We start from the raw sequence: 16315 nt of genomic DNA, 5'->3' as shown, positions 1-16315 counted from the left end.
TGCTCCACCCACTCTCTCTCCCAAGCCACAAGTCCTGCCCCTTTCCCACTTTATTTTAGCACCTTAAAACGATACCAAACAGACCTCATTGCCAAGGGAAAACGCAAGGTCCACCCCTCAATATCTCTCATTCTGAATTTGTCCGAACTTGGAATTTCAACTTTGGCCAAGTATGATGACACTTCTAACCTCACCTAGGGTTAATATAAAAGGCATTTTCATTCTCTAAACGAGACAAAGGGTGAAAAGGAGGCAAGTAGGAGGTCTGAAGCAGTCACTCATTCTCATTGATTCCTCACCATTTGAACCTTTTATTGAAGCATCTGATTTATTCATCCTAGTTGACCCTCTTCCTATTTGAGCACCTAATCTTGCCTTGCTCCTTCCTTTAAGAGTCCAAGGTGCAGTGGGCACTCTCTACTAGGTAAGGATCCCTCACCCTACTCCTCTTCATATGTAGTCTTTTGGCCATGTCTATGTTCCTGCATATGCATCTGGAGAATCTACTACTAAGTAGACCATTGGAGCTAGGCTCAATGTTTGGTTACGGTTTTGAATGTTTGATGTATGAACATGTTGAACCCGTATCTTATTACTCACTTTTCTCCATAATCTTTAATTTGTTTTTGAAAACTAAAGATGTTATGTTGTTCTACTCTTTGCCCACTATAATTTTGGTTCAAGTTTAGTTCGATTTGGAGGTGAAATGAGATAGTTATTTGAGATAGAAAGGAGATGGATAAAGTCGGATTTAGGGCTTGTTCCTTTCGTTTTTATGCATGGTGTGAGGTAAGAGACGAAGTGGTGGCAACGTGTGGTTGGTGGTTTCGTTATTTTGTCTTTTTGTGTTTAAGTTAAGGTGATCGATTGATATGTGTTTACATGTTAAAACGTTACACTCCACCTTTTATTATGTCGAATTTCCCCACCCCCCTGTTCTGGCCCAATTTCCTTTTTCCACTAAATGGCTTTGTATCACATTTACTGATCTGCACCTCCTTTCTTTCTCACTTATTTTTATTATGTCGTTTTATTTAATTCTATTTAAAATACTTCTCTTAGGCCAAAAAAATTGAATTAATTTATGAAGGACATTTGAAATGTTATTTAATTTTTAATATTATTTATTTTATTTTTTAATTTATTTTAATATTTATTTTGTTTTTGTTTAATTATATGTGTCTATTTAGGCTAGTTTACGTTGTTAGTGTTTGATTTTTAATTTTCCCATTTGAGTTTTGACCCAATATTTTATACACTTGTAGACACATGTATATAGATCATTAGATTCATCCTTTTGTAGGTTTACTCATTGTTTCTTTCCCTCTCTTGGGATAAATAATATTGGTGGCGACTCTATTTCGTGTGCGTGTTTCTCCGAAATGCGACAGCTGGCGACACTGCTGGGGAATCCCTAAGCAAGTCAGCCTTAGCTCTTGTTTTGCTTCTTTTTCATTGGGTATTTATTTCTTTATTTTTGGACTTGCTCATTACATTCACTGCATTTTATTACTCTTCATACTTGGATATTGTTGTTATGCTGGTTATTGGACTTCCTGTTTGCAGGTTGGTTGGGATGTTACTATGAGGTAAAAAGCCCACTACCCAGGCCAGTGACACATAGGTTAGAATGGATAGTCATGTTAACTCTCGTGGCGCCCTACACGTAAGAGTTTATATGTGTTGGTTCTATGTGTTGGCAGCAATTTTGGTAAAACCTGGAGTGTTCACAAGTTGTCACAAGTGTTGTCTTGACATAAGATAACTTGTACCTGCAGGATGTTTAAAATGTGAATATGCAGGATTTTTACTGAGATGTCAGACCCGATGTCATGACATCTATATACAGAACATTCAGTCTGAATGTTATGTATTGTGTGATTGAGTTTTTTATGCTAATCTATATATGATTGAAGAGACGATTAAACGCGCATTCAATCAGTAATTACAACCAGATTGACTTATTTTCCAACGAGATATAATCAGGTGTCATGAGAAGATATGAATGGAAAATAGTTTTAGGATTTTATGATGTCCAAGCCCAGCCAAATGCTTCTATATAAAGGACATGGAAAACCTGGTTTTATACACAAGAAATAATGAACGAAATATTGAGAGAGAATAAGGGTTTTAGTCTTGTGTGGTTGTGTGTATTGTAAGCCATTCATTCATCCATAGATGATTGAATTGGACTGAATTTTGAGTTGCAATTTGTCCACTCTAAACTTTGAAGCATGAGTGTGTGCTTACTTGATTGAAGCTTTTAAGCAAGATCAAGTATATGTCTTTGAAGAGTGTCTTCTTTTCATTGTAATTCTTGTTTTATATCACTGCTGTGATTGAGGGGGAGTGAGTAGGATCTCATATCTAAGAGTTCTTAGGTAGAAGTCACATGGGTAGAGATTAGGTGAAAAGACTGTAACTTGAAGTTGTTTACTGAGAGTCTTTGAACTGATTCTGTTTAGTGGATTTCCTTCCTGGCTTGGTAGCCCCTAGACTAGGTGAGTTTGCACCGAACTGGGTTAACAATTGCTTGTGTTTCGTGCATTACTGTTCTTTATCTTTTATCCTGTTTGTATTGTTCAGATATTAGTGTCGTGACATTACCTTCGACATCTCATATCTGATACCAGAATTTCAATTGGTATCAGAGCAGACATCCTTCTCTGGTTCTGGGTGAGATCTAGGGGCGTTACTTTCTGGTATTATGGATAGAGATGGAGGATCTGTTCACAGACCACCTATTCTGGATGGATCCAACTATGACTACTGGAAACCTCAAATGGTTGCCTTCCTAAAATCTTTGGATAATAAGGCTTGGAAGGTTGTTTTAACATGCTGGGAACATCCAGTTATTACTAAGGAAGGAGAAGCTACAACTGATAAGAAGGCTGAGGAACAATGGACCAAGGAGGAGGATGATCTAGCCCTTGGGAACTCTAAAGCATTGAATGCTATATTTAATGGAGTAGATAGGAACATCTTCAGATTGGTAAACAACTGTGATGTGGCTAAAGATGCTTGGAACATTCTCAAAACCACTCATGAAGGCACCTCTAGAGTGAAGATGTCTAGACTACAACTGCTCACTACCAAGTTTGAAAATTTAAGGATGAAAGAAGATGAAAATATTCATGAATTTCATATGAATATCCTTGAAATTTCTAATGCCTCAGGAGCCCTGGGTGAGAAGATGTCAGATGAAAAACTAGTGAGGAAAATACTCAGGTCACTTCCTAAGAGATTTGCCATGAAAGTGACAGCCATAGAAGAGTCTCAAGACATTTCCAATATGAGAGTTGATGAGCTAATTGGATCCCTCCAAACATTTGAGATGGGAATGTGTGATGGATCTGAAAATAAAGTCAAAAGCATAGCCTTCATGTCAAACACTGAAGAGAAAGAGGAAGAAAGTGGTCAAGATACTGATGAAGATCTGGCAAATGATGTAGCATTACTAGGAAGACAATTCAACAAACTTCTGAAAAAGATGGATGTATGGTCTAAGTCTAATGTCAAGAACATCTCATCTGACATCAGTAAGTCCAATAATGCTGGAAGAAGAACAAGATCTGATGAAAATTCCAAAGAAGGAAAAGGAGTTCAGTGCCATGAATGTGATGGGTATGGACACATTAGAGTTGAATGTGGAACCTACCTCAAGAAATAGAAGAAGAGTCTTGTTGCTACTTGGTCTGATGAAAGTGAAACAAAAGAGTTTGCAAATCTTGTGACTGCCTTGACTAGAAGATGGGGTTCTGATGAAGACTCAAGTGATGATGAAGTAACCTTTGATGAGTGAGCCACTACCTACAGAAAGTTGTGTCACAGAAGTGAAGAAATGTGTCAACAAGTTGAAAGTCAGAAGAAAGTGATAACACAACTAGAGAATGAAAAGGTATAACACTTGGAAACTATCTCTAAGTTAAAGACTGAAGCAATGTTCTTGAATTCCAAACTGGATGAGATGATAAAGTATGTCAGAATGCTAAACAATGGATCTGACACCTTAGACAAAATTCTCCAGACTGGACAAATGGCAGGAGACAAGTCTGGCATTGGGTTCAATGAATCCAAACCTGAGTGCAGTCACACTGGTAACAAACCAAAATCCAAACCTGAGTTCAGTTGTAAGACCCAAATTTTGGCCCTAAGATCCCTCATGGCATCATAACATTGCACTTGCATAACCTCAAGGATCATAAGCATCTTGGTTCCCTTTGCCTTTGGGTGGGACTCCTTGTGATTGGGTTGAGATCACCAAGCATGCTTGAATTATATATCAATGTTTCTCTTATTTTGTTTACTAACCAAAAGCACAAAAATATGTCACTAACATCTTTTGTTTGTAGCTTGAGCAATCACAATGCCTGAGCTGTCATGCTCGCTAAGCGAACCATTTCTTCGCTAGGCGAAGGCCTGAGCTGTCATGCTCGCTAGGCGAGCAGATCCTTCGCTAGGCGAAGAGTGCACATTTCAGAAAATAAAATAAAGTTCTGGGCTTGAGTTTACCCTCATCTGAGCCCACCAAGCTGCCAATATTAGGCTATAAATACTAGAGTTTTCATTGAAACAAAACCTGGACAGAACGAGTAGAAAGAGGGAAAGAAGGAGAGAGGCGAACTAATCTGCAGCAACCTCCAGGCAGCTCTGAGAAGTTCACCCTGACTCACACACTTTTTCGCCTCCGCCTCACGCAAACCCTAACATTGCTTTGCAAACCCAGCCGTGCCATTCGACTTTAATCGGTCTCTCCCATCAGGTTTGCCATTATTCCCGTTACTCTATGCTTTGAATTTGAAAATACTCTGAATGTATGAGGTAACATTAGGTTTTGCCCACGGGCTTATAATTGTGCATGAATATGTAAACAATGCCTTGAATGTTTAATAGTTTCGTTTTTGAGATGGATGCCATAGGGTTTGGAATCCCTAAAATCGTATTGTTATCAATGGGAAATCCAGAACCCGCAGGCGTTCGCTAGTACCTTCGCTAGGCGAGCCTGTAGCGAAGCTTCGCTAAGCTTTCGCTAGGCGATGCAGTAGCGAGCGTGACAGTATTTGCTTTTTGTTCTGTGTTGTTCTAACCTGTTTTGTGTTCACCATGGCATTGTTTTCTCTTGGTTTTATCATATTACTATAACCTGTTTGTTGAGTGTTTGTGAGGGCTCACATGACTCTTACAGAGATGGCTTGCGTGGTATTCCACTTTATTTGTGGGGTATCATTTGGAGGTTTATTCCGATTGCCTGTACTAACTGGCTTTCTTTGATGGTGTTAGATCGTAAGGATCTCTGGGGTTTCCTATTTCTGTAATTGCTGTTACCTCGGATCTTTATCCGTGTGGTAGATTTCTGATCCCTTTCGCATTTTTCCCGCATTTTTACCGCTTTCTTAGCTGGAAGACCTCGATAGGAGGCAACGTTTTGTGTGTTTACTTTATGCAGGTTCCTTCGTCTAGGACTTCCCTTTTGCATGCGCGTTCCTAAAACGCCAACAAACTTATTGATTTTTCTTCTCCTAAGAACACGTTTACTCCTTCTACTACAGGTGAGTATGTCTCCAAAGGTCGAGCATCCGGTAGATTGCGTAGTGACGTCGTTAACCCTTAACCCGTAGGTAGTCGAACTACGTTTTGCTCTAATTTTCATCCCCGATGAGATACGTAGGCATAAGACGCGATGTCTTAGCGAGCACACCCTTCTTTAACCCATAGGTAGCCGAGCTGCGAAGACTCTGATTCTCAGATTCAGATGAGATACGTATGCAGTGGATGCGACATCCGTGCGAGTCATTTTCTTTTAACCCTTCTTTTAATAAGTAGTACATTAGATAAACATACACACTTTTCCCATCCCTTCAATCATGTTTGCACAAATAAATTTTCACAAAACAACAACCTTTGCAACAAATATGAAAAGGGCTCCCTAGGAGTACCTAGGATGTTTTGGGTGCCTAACACCTTCCCATTGCATAACCAACCCCCTTACCCAGATCTCTAACATTTTTACTAGTTTTTGATTCGATAAAACTTTTAGGTTTTTGTTTGCTTTCTAACCATTCCTTTGGATAAATAGAAGTGCGGTGGCGACTCGACTTGTATGATTTACCTTGGATTTAGTCAATATCTCTAACGATAACGAATACCCCGCTACAGAAAAGTGGCGACTCTGCTGGGGAAGACTTGCCTAGTGGGTTTTGCCTACTTTTCATGCTTGTTGTATTGTATTGTTTTGTGACATATTTTTGTGCAATTTGGGATTACTGTATTGTATATAATGATTGATTTGCTTGAATATTAATTCCTTCTATGCTTGGTGATCTTTGTGAGATGAGTTCTATACCCGAACTCGAGTGCACTTAGGATAGGAGAATGGCGTAGTCTTGTTGACTTGTGTGGAGTTATTCCTTAGCAAGTTGACTTGCAAGTCCATTCACTTGGTGGAGGTCATATTGGGATCAATAATGTCACACAAGTAAGTTGTGGTTAGACATTACTCTTTCCAATATAGAACTTAGAAGCCAAGGACCTTAGTTTACCAAACCCATCTTGGCCTATTTGTAGGATGTAGTGTGAAAGTCGTTCAAGTGTAAGATTTGATACGATTGTTACGCGATACTACACTCATAAGAGTCTCTCTTGAGAATATTTTTGGAATACGAGTAGTCGTTTCTCCGATAATATCCGAAAGATGGGATGATGACTATGGGAACCTTTTGTAGAACATGTTTGGCAGGTTTAAACCTTAGTACACTCCCTTTGGGTGGTTCTTAACCTAAACTCCATACTCGTGACTTGCAACAAACCCTTGATTCATGGTTGATCCGTTCAGGTATCCTTAATATCAATGGAACTTGGGTGTTGATAAGGTGTAAACCATAATCCACCAAAATGGATGGTTGATATTAAGGATAACATGATCCATCCCATGACCTTTGTTTAGTGTGCTTTGCTTGATCCTTGAGTGTGATTGTTGCATTCATGCATTCATGCACCCATTTGCATTCATATCATCAAAATAATGAGAAAATTTTCAAGGAACTTAAGAGGTCTATTTGCAAAATTTCAGACATGGAAAGACAAAGAAGGAATACAAAGAAGTACAGTTTCAGACAACCAGATTTGAAAGAGTTAACGAATCTGACATCCTATTGTAGCGGTGCATTCTTTACCATTGGAGATATTGACTAAATCCAAGGTAAAGCATACAAAGTCGAGTCGCCACCACACTTCTATTTATCCAAAGGAATGGTTAGAAAGCGAACAAAAACCTAAAAGTTTTATCGAATCAAAAACTAGTAAAAATGTCAGAGATTTGGGTAAGGGGGTTGGTTATGCAATGGGAAGGTGTTAGGCACCCAAAGCATCCTAGGTACTCCTAGGGAGATCTTTTCACATTTGTTGTAAGGTTGTTGTTTTTTTTTGTGAAAATTTATTTGTGCAAACATGATTGAAGGGATGAGAAAAGAATATACAAATTTATTTACATTTTGTGTTTGAATGGATGAACCCATTGCCTACGTACCATCTTAAAAAAGATTAGGATCAAAACCTCGTAGTTCGGGGTAAAAAAAAATTCAAAAAAAAGTTGGTGAATTGATTGGTTCAAAAACCTTAAGGTCTTTTGTTATCAAAGGGAGAAAACTCAACCTAAAACCACAAATCCACCATGTGAGGATAGCTTCAACATGCTAGTGAGGGGTTAACCCTATAATAAGCATGGAAGACTCATTGTCCATCACTAAGGATAAATGTGAGTATTATATCTACCTCAATGATCGCGACTTTATGAGTCGATTGGGGTATTAACTGCAAGTGCACAGTCTAATCGCGTAGTTCTAAAAGATATCGATCCCACAGGGACTTATGAATCGATATACCGTTTTTCTAAGGTTACTTCGTAAAGCTAAGACGAACGATGTTTTGATGATTAGGGGGAAAAGTAAAACTAAAATAAGATCTAGATTAAGTGTCAGAGATAACGCGGATATCGGTATGTAGTTCGTCGTAATTAGGGAATCAAATCTTCGTTGGTTTCTTAGTTTTAAAATAAGTCCTTTCAGTAGGCACTATTGATTAAAAGTCTTTTCTCAAACTCTCGCTCTATTGAATAAGACTATGACTTTAAATTAACGTACGCTCTCACTATTTAATTAAGTCTAAAATCACTTTTTGAAAACAATAGAATCTTTAGAAACTCTTTTTAAGAAAATACTAACCGTTTAAACACCCCCGTCTCAAACTCTCGCTCTGTTGACTTAGATTATATGATTAAACCTAAATGCTTAACTCTCGTCCTCACATTTAACCTTTAAAAATACTTTTTGAAAATGATTAGAATTTAATTAACCTTAAAAATTGCTCTCGCCCTGATTTAAAGTTAATGTCCAATTTACACTGTCCAGTTAAAAGCTCAAACCGTCGTTCTATTGATTTTAACTTCTTTATGTCTTTTACTCTCGTATAAAAACTTTGGTATTAATTCTGTAAATTGAGACCATTAAAAAGAGTGACTATATTTTTAAATAAATTTAAACCAACTTAGTTCTGATTCCTTCATTCCGCTTACTTTACATACCGATATCTAAGTTTATTTAGCCGGACATGCTAAACAATCCTAAACAATAATTATGCTTAAATACAGCCATATCAGACAAACAGTATAGATAAACAGCAGTACAGAACATATATAAATTAAAACAATAAAATTAAAGAACCTGTAAAATTAATAGAAATCTTGATTATTCCTAACTTCGATGCTTTGAACACTCCACCACAAACCGGTTGGATTTGTTCTTCACAATCTTCGATCAGACAGTAAAATAAAGGCGAAGTAATAAAATACTATGATCTAACGTAAGGTTAGATCTAGTAAAAACTACACAATAGTTTCCGGTGTAGAAACTAGTGTGAAAGAAAATAAATTCAATGCTTTGGAAATTAACTAGCAAAGAAAAGGAAATAAAAAAAATGCTAAGAGAGTAGAGTGCTGGAAAATTAAAAAAACAGGGAAAATAATGCACGGTGCCGAAAACTGGAAAATTGAGAGAGAGAGCGTCAGGATTCCATAATTGGTCCTATTTATATCCATCCTTAAAATAACCGTTTCTTCCAAAGTCCCTTCAGTAGGTTTCCTCACGTTTCAACGAGTCAAGCGGGAGAATAGGTGAACGTGCTTCTGTTACGCGTCAAAGCCAAAAATATAGGAAAGGGGGTGTGACGTTCGTCACACCATGTGTTACGCTCGTAACACAAAGTAAAAGGGCGTGACGGTCGTCACACTATGCGTGGCGGTCGCCACAGAGTCTCAGCGCTTCTTTGTGGGCTGGGCTCTAGTGAAATGCTTTTCATCCTCTTTTTGCACCCCATTTTCTTTCTTTTTCACGTGTGCTTCAAATAGTGTTACCTGAAATAAATAGAAGGAAAATACCAAGTAATATCGAATAATATGAAATAAATCGAATCAAATAATAATATAATTTAATTAAATCGAGTCCAAAATTATGATATTATTTCATGTTATCAAACTCCCCCATACTTAGACTTTTGCTTGTCCTCAAGCAAGATACAATATAGAAGTCGTTTTAAAATATTAGCCAAATGAAATTTCTAAACACACATCAATTCGTAATAGGTTGAAAGTAAATCTCATTTAGAAATAACCTGAGCTTAATCCTAACATCAACAACTACCGTTACAACCTCAGATAACCCCACCTTATGCAAACCAGTTCGAGTCACGCTATTATAGCTATCCTAGTTCTTTTACTCTTATTTCACCCGTTTTCATTCTAGCGAAATCACATTAAGCCCTTTATCTTTTCGCGCACATAGTGGAGTAACCGGTTAGCGATTCTGATCCCCTTTTAGCTAGAAGTTCTGGTACATAAGTTGGATAACTTCGTTATTTAGTCCATTGCAAATTGCGGGGGATCGGATCGTAGTCCGCCCTACCAAGTTCAGTACCAGAAACCGCTGAACCAACTCACAATGGATCTTTCATACAATGTTTTTTTTTCGTAGGGTCCGCAACCTTTGGATTAAATGCTCGGGTAAGGATCACCTAACTTAATTAGTGCATTACCTAATTTTTTTTAAATATATTGTCTTGGGAATCATTCACTTATATTCATCGGCTCTCCACGTAGTTTACTATTAGGATGGTGCCGACTTCTCGTATAAACTGCTCGGGGTTACTATAAAACTAAAAGTTTAAGGGATTGGTATAATAGGTATTTTTCTGATCTAACATGTTGAGGTTTTTAGAGCGTTGGGGCGGTAATAATTTTGTCTTAATTTTACTCAAGTTTGATAAAATAAGCAACCTTTATACTTATTGAGTGTGTTGAATTTTTGTTATGGCTCAAGAAAATTGAGGGGAATAGATAATAAAAATTTTCACACTAGGGACTCGACTTAAAATAAATATATATTATAATTTTTTTTTATTTTTAAAATTAATAATATAAATGAAAGGGAAATAACAATGAAAGGGAAATAGCACACTTGAAAAAGGCATGTTGAAAGAGAAATAATCAGTTTTCCCCCCCACACTTAAATGAAACATTGTCCCCAATGTTTCAAAGAAAACAAAAGAAAAGGAAAAGAAAAAGGGAACCCAAACTCAATTCTGCCGAAAGAAGAAAAGAAGAAAAGTTTTATAAAATAAAATAAATGAAGAATGAATACTAAATAAAATCAAAAAGAATAATCAAAGAAAAAATAAAATAAAAATAGAAAATAAAATAGAAAGTTGTGGGTTGTCTCCCACGAAGCGCTTTGTTTAATGTCACAAGCTCGACATAAAACTAGTAAATGTTAATCTATAGATTTAGGAGACAATACGTCTAAGTGCAGGACTTGTGAGTCTTCATTGTTTTCATCATAGTGATAATGTTTCAGACGCTGCCCGTTTACGATAAATGCTTCCATAGATTTTCCTTTAATTTCCACAACTCCACTAGGGAAAACATTAGTAACTTGGAAAGGGCCTGACCATCTAGATCGTAGTTTTCTTGGTAATAACTTAAGCCTAGAGTTGAACAAAAGGACTACATTGCCTTGTTTGAAAGTTTTCCTTGATATGCGCTTATCATGCCATTTTTTCGTTCTTTCCTTGTAGATTCTGGCATTTTCGTATGCGTCTTGTCTAAGTTCCTCTAATTCGTTTATATCAAGGATTCGCTTTTCACCGGCGGCCTTATAGTTGAAATTTAAATTTTTAATAGCCCAATAGGCCTTATGTTCTAACTCTACCGGGAGGTGGCAAGATTTACCATAAATAAGCTTAAATGGGGTTGTTCCTATGGGAGTTTTGTAAGCGGTTCGATATGCCCATAAAGCTTCGGGTAATTTTGATGACCAGTCTTTCCTTGAGGTGGCGACTGTTTTTTCCAATATTTGTTTAATTTCTCTGTTAGACACTTCCACTTGTCCACTGGTTTGAGGATGGTAAGGCGTCGCCACTCGATGTTTTACACCATACTTAAACAATAGTTTTTCGAGTATCTTAGATATGAAATGCGATCCACCATCACTGACGACCATTCTTGGGACACCAAATCTTGGAAAGATTATGTTCTTAATGAGTTTAGTTACTACTCGTGTGTCGTTTGTTGGAGAAGCTATAGCTTCAATCCATTTTGACACGTAGTCAACCACTACGAGTATGTACTTGTTACCGAAAGAAGGTGGAAAAGGTCCCATGAAATCTATTCCCCACACGTCGAAAATCTCTACTTCCAAAATGCCCTTTTGTGGCATCTCGTCACGTCTATATATGTTTCCTGTGCGTTGACATCTATCACATTTCTTGACAGCAGCATGCACATCCTTCCATATGTTTGGCCAATAAAGACCGGCTTGTAGGATTTTAGAGCAGGTCTTGGATGTACTTGCGTGTCCACCGTAAGGAGCGGAATGACAATGTTGGATTATACTTTCTATCTCTTCTTCAAGTATACACCGACGAAAAATACCATCGGGGCCTCTTTTGAAAAGTAAAAGGTCGTCCCAGTAATAATGTTTTATGTCATGGAAGAATCGTTTCTTTTACTGGTAGGATAAATTAAGTGGAACTATTCCGGCGGCTAAATAATTGACAAAGTTGGCGTACCATGGTGTAACGCATACAGCCAAGGTGGTCTCTACCTGTTCATCAGCTCTATTTTCTTCCAAATTAGCTATAAGTTTATCGTACGAGAAGTCATCATTGATCGATGTTCTTTCCGGTTCGAGGTTTTCAAGTCTAGAGAGGTGATCTGCTACTATGTTTTCAGTTCCTTTTTTATCTTTGATTTCCAAATCGAATTCTTGTAGCAACAAGATCCACCTTAGGAGTCTAGGTTTAGCATCCTTTTTTGTTAAGAGGTACTTAATGGCAGCGTGGTCAGTGTAAACGATTATTTTAGCTCCGACCAAGTAAGAACGAAATTTATCTAGTGCAAACACTACTGCTAAAAGTTCTTTCTCGGTCGTGGCGTAATTCATCTGTGCTTCATCTAGAGTTCTACTTGCATAATATATGACGTGAAGTTTTTTATCCTTTCGTTGTCCTAAAACAACGCCTACAGCGTAGTCACTTGCGTCACACATTATTTCGAATGGTTCATTCCAATCCGGAGTCTGCATTATGGGCGCGGAGATCAATGCTTGTTTAAGCGTTTGAAATGCTTCTAAACATTTATTGTCGAAGATGAATTCAGCATCTTTCATTGATAATCGGGTTAAAGGTTTAGTTATTTTAGAGAAATCTTTAATAAATCGTCGATAAAAACCAGCATGTCCTAGGAAGCTTCGTACTTCTCTCACAGTTTTCGGAGGTTGAAGGTTTTCGATTACTTCTATTTTGGCTTTGTCTACTTCAATTCCTCTATTTGATATGATGTGTCCTAAAACAATTCCTTCTTGTACCATAAAGTGACATTTTTCCCAATTAAGTACTAGGTTTACTTTTACACATCGTTCTAGAACTCTTTCTAGGTTTTCAAGACATTCTTCGAAACTTTGCCCGCATACAGAAAAGTCATCCATAAAGACTTCCATGATGTTTTCGAGAAAATCGGCGAATATTGCCATCATGCACCTTTGGAAGGTTGCAGGAGCATTGCACAAGCCAAACGGAATTCGTCGATAAGCGAAGGTACCAAAAGGACATGTGAACGTTGTCTTTTCTTGGTCATCAGGATGAATTGGTATTTGAAAGAAGCCTGAGTAACCGTCTAGATAGCAGAAATGAGAATGCTTTGCTAATCGTTCTAACATCTGGTCTATGAATGGTAAAGGAAAATGATCTTTTCGGGTTGCTTTGTTTAGTTTCCTATAGTCAATGCACATTCTCCATCCCGATTCGATTCGTTTGGTTATAGTTTCTCCTTTTTCATTTTCGATAACTGTTATACCTCCTTTCTTTGGTACTACGTGTACAGGACTAACCCATTTGCTATCGGATATAGGATATATGATACCTGCCTCTAATAACTTCGTTACTTCCTTCTTCACTACCTCACTCCGGATCTGGTTTAGTCTCCTCTGATGTTCCCTAGAAGTTTTACAGTCTTCTTCTAGCATGATGCGGTGCATACAAATAGAAGGACTTATCCCTTTAAGATCGGTGATGTTGTATCCTAGTGCGGTTGGATATTTTCTTAAGATATGTAGGAGTTTTTCGGTTTCGAGTTTTCCTAGGTCTACATTAACTATCACTGGTTGTTCAAGTTCTAAGTCTAGGAATTCATATCTCAGATTTTTGGGAAGTGTTTTCAGGTCGAGGTTTGGTTTCTTAAGGCATTGCGTAGGATCCGATGTTATTGCTAAACATTGGTTCAGTCTGTCTTCTACACGATAGTCAGACAATTCGTCATTTTCTAATTCTGTTTCTTTTATGCATTCATCGATGATATCCATGAAGTAACATGTGTCTTCTATTGCAGGTGCTTTCAAAAATTTGGAAAGAATGAACTCAATTTTCTCTTCTCCTACTTCGAAAGTGAGTCGTCCTCGTTTTACGTCTATGATGGCACCGACAATTGCTAAGAATGGTCTTCCCAATATAATGGGTGTAACTTCATCTTCTCTTATGTCCATAATTATAAAATCGGTTGGGATGTAGAATTGACCTATGCGCACAGGAACGTTTTCAAGAATTCCTACGGAATATCTAACGGAACGATCTGCTAATTGCACAGACATTTTAGTTGGTCTTAATTCTCCCATTTCCAGTTTCTTGCATATGGACAAGGGCATAACACTGATACCGGCTCCTAAATCGCATAGAGCTTTGTCTATGACAAATTTTCCTATGTGACAGGGTATAGAGAAACTACCAGGATCTTTAAGTTTAGGAGGCATATTCTGAATTATAGCGCTACACTCAGCAGTGAGTGTAACGGTTTCGCTATCCTCAAGTTTCCTTTTATTAGAAAGAATTTCTTTTAAGAACTTAGCATATGAGGGCATCTGTGTAATAGCTTCTGTAAAAGGAATTGTGACGTTTAATTGTTTCAGTAGGTCAACAAATTTTTTAAATTGGCCCGCGTCTTTGGTTTTAATAAGCCTTTAAGGATAAGGGATAGGTGGTTTATAAGGCGGTGGAGGTACATAAGGTTCTTTCTTTTCTACGGTTTCCTTATTACTCTCTTCCTTTTCCTTAGGTTTATTTTCTTCCTCAGTTGACTTTTTAGAGTTTTGGTTTTCAATTCTTGGATCAGATGGTCCTTCTACCTCTGTTCCACTTCTTAATATAATTGCATGAGCGTGGCTTTTCGGGTTAGGTTGGGGCTGTCCAGGAAATGTACCAGTTGGGGCAGTAGTAGGCGCTTGTTGTTGAGCTACTTGTGAGATTTGTGTTTCCAGCATTTTGTTATGGGTAGCCAGGGCATCTACTTTACTTGCTAGTTGTTTAATCTGTTCGTTAGTGTGTACATTCTGGTTTAAGAACTCTTTATTGGTTTGCTGTTGAGAAGCTATGAAGTTCTCCATCATGATTTCCAAGTTGGATTTCCTAGGAACGTTATTGTTAGGTGTAGATGGGGTCGACTTTTGATATCCAGGGGGTATAGCTGGGGTTTGACTGGGAGATTTACCTGGTGCGTATAAAGCATTATTACTCTTATATGAAAAATTAGGATGGTTCTTCCAGTTTGAGTTATAGGTATGCGAGTAGGGATTTCCTTGAGCATAGTTCACTTGCTCTGCTTGGATTCCTGTTAGGAGTTGACAATCTGTAGGAGTGTGACCTTGGATTCCACAGACTTCGCAATTTTGAGTTACGGCAACCACGGTGGCTGGAGGTGATACATTTAAACTTTCAATTTTCTGGGCAAGAGCATCCACTTTTGCATTAACATGATCAAGGCTACTTATCTCGTACATGCCACTTTTTGTTTGAGGTTTTTCTACCATTGTTCGGTCGCTTCCCCACTGATAATGGTTTTGGGCCATGCTTTCGATAAGTTGATAAGCATCGGCATAAGGTTTATCCATAAGCGCACCACCTGCGGCGGCGTCTATTGTTAACCTTGTGTTGTACAAGAGACCATTATAGAAAGTATGAATCACTAACCAGTCCTCTAAACCATGGTGTGGGCAAAGTCTCATCATGTCTTTGTATCTTTCCCATGCTTCGAAAAGAGACTCGTTATCTTTCTGTTTAAATCCATTTATCTGGGCTCTTAACATAGCTGTTTTGCTTGGAGGAAAATATCGGGCAAGAAAGACTTTCTTCAACTCATTCCATGTGGTGACTGAGTTGGAAGGAAGAGACTGAAGCCATCTTCTAGCTTTATCCCTTAACGAGAAAGGAAAGAGACGAAGTAGAATTGCCTCTGAAGTGACACCATTAGCTTTAACAGTATCAGCGTATTGGACGAATACGGATAAATGAAGGTTTGGATCCTCGGTAGGATTTCCAGAAAATTGGTTTTGTTGCACTGCTTGTAACAGCGAAGGTTTAAGTTCGAAGTTGTTTGCTTCGATTGCGGGTGGAGAAATACTCGAATGCGGCTCATCTTGCGATGGAGCGGCGTAATCTCGAAGAGCACGAGCTGGTTCTGCCATCTCGGGTATCGGCGAAGGAAGAAGATTTTTAAGATCAGGAATTTCGATTGGAGGGAGATTGTTTGCAGCACGATACTCTCGAATTCGTCGTAAGACTCGGAGATATCGTTCAACGTCGTTGATTCGTAAGTAGTACGGTTCGCCTTGTGAGCGAGTATGTGGCATACAAATCAACGAAAGACAAGGAAAAATAAAAATTGCCTTAGTCTCTACAGCGTAACAGAAGAGTTACGATATCGACTAAATAAAAGTCCCCGGCA

At 38.1% G+C, this 16315-nt stretch overlaps 1 non-coding gene across 1 annotated transcript; it reads left to right on the top strand.

Annotated features, from left to right (window-relative positions):
- Positions 1-15570: 15570 nt before the first annotated feature.
- LOC127088387 (small nucleolar RNA R71) lies at positions 15571-15677 on the top strand. The gene has a single exon (XR_007790225.1). It is a non-coding gene; the product is annotated as a small nucleolar RNA R71 (small nucleolar RNA).
- The last annotated feature ends 638 nt before the right edge of the window (positions 15678-16315 follow it).

Source organism: Lathyrus oleraceus, chromosome 5 (genome assembly GCF_024323335.1).
Source record: "Lathyrus oleraceus cultivar Zhongwan6 chromosome 5, CAAS_Psat_ZW6_1.0, whole genome shotgun sequence".
In the NCBI taxonomy this organism is placed as follows: domain Eukaryota; kingdom Viridiplantae; phylum Streptophyta; class Magnoliopsida; order Fabales; family Fabaceae; genus Lathyrus; species Lathyrus oleraceus.
Note: the sequence above shows the minus strand (reverse complement) of the source record. Positions and strands in the feature narration are given on the sequence as shown.